The sequence below is a fragment of the Micropterus dolomieu genome, linkage group LG23 (assembly GCF_021292245.1).
Source record: "Micropterus dolomieu isolate WLL.071019.BEF.003 ecotype Adirondacks linkage group LG23, ASM2129224v1, whole genome shotgun sequence".
Taxonomy (NCBI): domain Eukaryota; kingdom Metazoa; phylum Chordata; class Actinopteri; order Centrarchiformes; family Centrarchidae; genus Micropterus; species Micropterus dolomieu.
This window is the reverse complement of record NC_060172.1, coordinates 12956831-12962830: the sequence shown is the minus strand read 5'-3', so window position 1 is coordinate 12962830 and position 6000 is coordinate 12956831.

Sequence of the window (6000 nt, the reverse complement as noted above, 5' to 3'; positions counted from 1 at the left end):
TAGGACATTGCCAGCCTCTTTTCACATCTATTGAATGGGAACCTTATGTTTTATCAGAAGTGTCAGTGTAGTTTAAAAACATTTCATTGTCCCCATAAAGAACATCGCAAGGAAGTACAGGAAAAACAGAAAGATACTAAAATGAGATATACAAGGTCAGCATTCTTTGCACTTTACTAAAACCCGAAGGCCGACCAAACAGGTTTTGCTTTATTCCACTGTAATGAAATTCTGTTCCAGTTTGACTGCTCACCAACATGTGGATGAAGACATTGCAGCGACCACCCACTACTGCTCATATATCACACAGGAGCAGCACACACAGGACGTGTTTGTCTGCTGGTGACAGATGAATAAAAGAAAGATAGATCGATCATGCCCACAGAGTGATGTTAGACTGACATTAGATGACTCATTTAAATTCATAATTGAACATGTCTGGCTTGGGCTATATTGTGAATTCCCCTCCTGAAAGCCCAAATATGCAAGTTATTATGCAAGTTTTTGATACACCCTTCTTACCACACAGAAGAGCTGTATTACAGGACAGCCTCACAGTCCAGCCAAAAATTCACTGAAGATGGTTGCTGATGGGAATTCACACAGGAAGTGGTTTATCAAGTTCAAGGTTTAGGAATCTTCTTTTCATGTGAAAAATCATTTCTCTTTTGGTAAACTCTTTTCGTGAGCCTCGTACTGACATTATATTACATGATTTCTTGATATTAAAGCTGCAATAAGGAGCTCTGTTAAATTTGTGTCCTCAGTAATAGGAATTAATTAAAATTGTTATCACATCCAGCAACGATCACATAGATTTTGATGAAAAATTGCTGTTTTTCAGCAAGACCAGATACTGATGGGCTTGTGCAATTCATTTCTTGTTTCTTCTTCTTTTTTATTAAATGAAGAATATTTTAACAGTATATTAACACAAAGCATATTATTATGCTATAGAATATTAAAGGGATACTCCAGTGATTTGGTATTGCACTTTCACAAAGTTGGGATGCTTGTGAAGAGAAAAAAAATCAACAAAGAATTGTATAAGTCAAAGGAGCAGACGTTTAAGGTATCCTGACTTTTGAAACACGGGATCCTACTGTACATTTCCCACAATGCAACTCAACAGCATTTTTGTTAGACTTCCCCTGAACTACAAACTAAATTCTAAATTATAATGTAATATAATGAATGTAATGTGTAAAATCAGTGGCATGTCTGCTTTAAAAGATTTAAGAGAGCCTTTAAATGTGTATTGTGATATTTTGTATTGTGAGTTTTTGGACGTGTTAGATGTTTGCAGAATATTTCCTGACCTTTTATTAATTCTGCCATGGATCTCTCTATTGTTTTAATGTATCTATACGGGACTTCCTTTTGCTTTCTGTATCGATTCATCCGTGTAATGTTTTATTTATAGATATTAGTCTGTATTTGGCCCTTTGAAGCTACGATCCTGAACTGCTTTTTCTAATGTTCTTGAATGACAAAGCACAGGTATCCACTACTTGATGCCATTATAAGCTCAGGGATTCCCTTTTGTCAAACAAGATGAAGGTCTAGTGATTGTATGACTTACGTGCACCTTATCATTGTGTCATGATCTTCTCAAAAGTAAGACATTAACTAAACTCATTACTGAATCTAAAGTCCTTAGAACTCATATTCTTTCTCAGGCTGTTTGGTCTCATTTGCGGTGCTACAAAAGTAGCATTTTGCAGCTTTAAAACATGTACTTAACAACAGGGATGTGTTCTTGTTTCATCACCCCTCAAAATCCAAACACAGACAACAGTGACTCACAGTTCAGTAGTCTAAACGCATATTACAGGCTTGTCATTGCTCCTCGGCCATAAGACTGGTGGCTCTTCTAAATCCCCTCACACTGCGATGGGGCATTGGGGATCAGGACTGAACATTCTGAATCTCAGAGTCTTGAGCCACCAGGCGACACATCCCCATCCCCTTCCTCTCTTTTTTCTTTCCATAAGAGCCTCTTCTTCTTCTCTGACTCCTCACAGTGACTGACAGCTGTACTGAGGCTTCATTATGGCCAAACAAAAGCCACATTTTAAACCATATTCACCATGTTTTACCGGGTGGGTGGGAGCGACGGAGGGGAAAAATTGGGGGGGTTGTGGAAGAGGAGAGCAGGAAGGGAGGGAAAAGCTCCCCAGATGAAAATCCTAAATCAGCATGCCCTGCCGCTGCAGCTGAGGCCTAGGAGGGGATTGCCTTTAATTTATTCTCCTAAGCCTGGGAATCAGGCCATCAAAAGGAACCAAACTATCAGGTTTCCTGCACTAAATGGCACAACAGTGTGATGTGGCCAGCCTGGGACTTAACCCTTTCGAGGTGGCAGGCGAGCGTCAGAGGCAGCGGCCTTTCTTGTCCGCACCAATTTATCTCCTGACACTCTGAAGCTGCAGGCATAGTGGCACTCAGGCTCAGTATGGACTTGTGGACTAACGGTGACACAGTGGGGACAGGTGGCACTCCCTCCCACTGTTTGGTACTTTTGGATATCCCTCTTTTAGCCTTGTTTAATGGTTGTGGATCATGGGATTAAGGGGCACAAGCTCATGGTAGGCCATAAGAGTACAGCCTAGCTTTCTGTTTAGTAACCTGCTAAAATGCAAGACCTGTCTTTCTAGGAAATATGTTCACAATTGATGATTCTGTAGCACATTCTTTACATCCAGTGCCAACGGTACCAATGCAGGAAGTAATGTACTCTTTATGTAGTGAGGCAAAAAACAATCAGGTCAGAATGTTGGATGGGAATTAAAAGTATCCCTTGGAATTACGTCTTTATTGAACAATTACCCACCTCACAATTTACCTTCAGTCAGTGCCAGAAGTAGTGAGGTCGAAAGTAACAGTGTGAAGTTTCTGCAATTAACATTCACTTTTTTAATTAACCATAACAATCCAAACCTTCCCCTAGCTTTAACCCAATGTTATAGGATTGACCGTGACATCTTCCTGGCGACAGCTAACAGAGCCCTGCCCACTTCAAACCAGTGAGAAGAGCAAAGTCAGGAAACAAACAGAGATCTCTCATGTGAATTAACCAAAATTGTTCACACGACTTTGGCAGAGAATAGTGTGTGTTCATGTAAGGCTCCGTTGCTTGACTTTAAAAAGACTGGCATTGAGCACAAAAAATTTTTTTGAACGTGATTGTGGTTTTGCAAAATGCAGGCGATTATGGGACAAGAACTGCAAACGCATTCACCTTTAAAAATACAGCCTACACATTCTCATAGTCTGAGACTACATTTGTTGTTGCAGTGTGTATTCATCCCTACATATTGTGGAACCTTTTTAATGTTATCAAGATGCTTCAAATCAGGTCCTGAGGAAAAGAGAGATAACTGTTCTTTTTTACTAAAACTACAGCTGCTTCTGGAAACCCAAGGTAAAGTGCTGTAGAGTTAGTTTTGATTGAGGCTAGGTTGGCCCATGATGCCATGTTGGCAGGCAGCTGTGGACAAGAAACATGTGAAATATGAGAGAGAGGAGGTGGGGAAAAAAACATCTTAGCCATTAGAGTTTACATTTTTTCTCTGTTTAAGCATTTGACACAATCTGAACTGTCCTCATTTGGTTAATCTTGGCCATAAATGACTCATTCAAGTTGAGTCCACTCTAATTTGAGCCTCAAAATAAACGATTTGAGTCACACGAGGTCAGATCCAATATATTTATTTTTTTTGCTCATGTGTAAATCCATCTCTTGAATTCTTGGAAATTATCGAGCTTCTGGTTGCGACTTGGTCCTCGACCACATGAAATCCAGCTCTGACCAAAAACAACCAAAGGCTACTGTTTAACCATCGGCGAGAAGCACAAAACGCCAACCACGCTTACAAATATACTTCACAGAGGCTTTATTTCCTGCTCGACTTGAAAACCAGTTTCACCGCAGAGGGGTTTAGGAGGTTTTTATTAACTTATTCTAACATAAGGAGTAGTTTGGTGCACTGGTTTCCCAAAGTGAGGTCCAGGGACAATCAGGGGTCATCGTGAAGGTTAAAGCATACATAAGCTGTGTCCCAGTTCCACAGTTTACAGAATAAAGGCATTTGTAATATCATACAATACACAGCAACGTATTTCCATGATGTAAATGCATGGTCTCTTTAAGGTTTTTTTGAGTGTTATAATTGAGAATCTCCTCCAAAAATGTCAATCAAATAGCCAATTTTTTTATGCCAGTTTTCTGAAATACTGAAAGTAATAAAGTTTCAAAATAACTTAGCTTGTTGGCCTTTTCAATGAGCTAAATGCCAACACTTAACGGTGGAAGAGTAAATGTATGAAATCAGTAACAGTTGAAAGCAGACTGTTGTTGTTATCAGGCTCCAGTCAGGACTCACAACCATAAAGAACATAATATTACTTTCTTCTTATGAGCACAGTGGAAAGCAGGGCAGATCTCTGATGACCAGCTCCTTACCCCTCATCTCCTCTCCTCCTTGATCTTTCCCCACTGTTTGCTTTACTTTATTTTGTGTTTTCTCTCCCCCTCCCCCTGTAATTTTTTCGTGCAAAGAATAAAATTTCATCTGCGCGGGCTCTGGGAAAGGCGGCCCTCAGATTGGCCCTTGCCCGTACAGATGCTTTGAATTTACGGGGCTTTTCTGCCTGTAAGGAAAAGCAGGGAGGGATGGAGGGATGGATGGTGGAGTGAAGGGAAAGAGATGGGAAGGGTTGAAGGGGGGTGAAACCTGCCTGTATTTCCTGTGGATTAGGCATCAGATGGGCGCCCTCAGAGGAGGTCTCAGGTCCCGGCCTCCCTGGATGGCTGGGAAACTGACCCCCATCTGACTCCATGGTCCTGTTTGTGCCCTGCCAGCATGTAGCCCCAGGACAGGATCGAGGCCTGGGCTCTGTCCCACAACCCGGCCGGCTCACTGCCGCCTATATGGTGGGTTGAACCTGGTACATTTGTACCTTTATATATCCATACATTAAACCCTACATGTATTCTTTAAAGGATAACTCCAGTCTAGTACAAATTCGGTCTGTTTGTTACAGTTTTGGTCATCATTTCTATTGATAATTATGATATTTTTATCACAAAGCTAATAACTGAGATCTGGGAACATCGCAGCAACACTAAAAGAAGTCCAACATGGAAAGAAACGCGATTGGACAGGCTGTGAAAAAAGCTGTGGGTTAGCTAAACCTTTTTGCAAGAGGAGAAAAAAACTACGGGACTTAGCATTACATTATGACATTTCAGGTGTGCTCACTTTTGGTTTTACCTCCAAGTAAGGTGGCTTGTCCATTGATCATCTGACTTTCTTGTAACCATGTTCCCAGAACTCCACATGAACTGTCATGGGTTCAGTGTTATCATAACACAGAGAATTACTAACCAAAACTATGAAAATGAGAATTATGTTAAATGTTAAATTAACCAGGATGAAGCTTATAACCCTACCTATAAAGGACCAATCTGTGATCTGAATGTAAAGTAAACTGCCACCCCAACACCAAAATTCAAAATACAGGTTTGGAACATGCTATCACTGTGATGCTGGTTTAAACAGTGACTTTATTAGACAATATCTCAGGTATTGATATTTTCAGATGTCTATGGTTTGCTCATTAACGTGTCAACGCAGTAGAAAAACAAGCTCATATTTTCACATATGATTGGGAAATGACTCAAATATACATGGTGCAAAACACACACAGATTTGGCCCTTAAAGCATAATACCTGTCATCTGCCTGTATCTGTGGCTAAACAACTGCAACACACAAATAACCAAAGAAAGCCATTTGATGGGAAGAAGACACATCAGCAGTACTTTTAAACAAGTAGGCAACTAAAACTAAGTGGCTATAATTAATAATTTTAAATTACAAATAGATCACATGACTTATTGGTTATCAAACAGGTCACTTGTTGTGGCAAAACCAGAGAGGACCATTACAGTTTCCCCGTAGCTCTACCAAGCTTAGCATCCTTCAGCTCGTTGTTG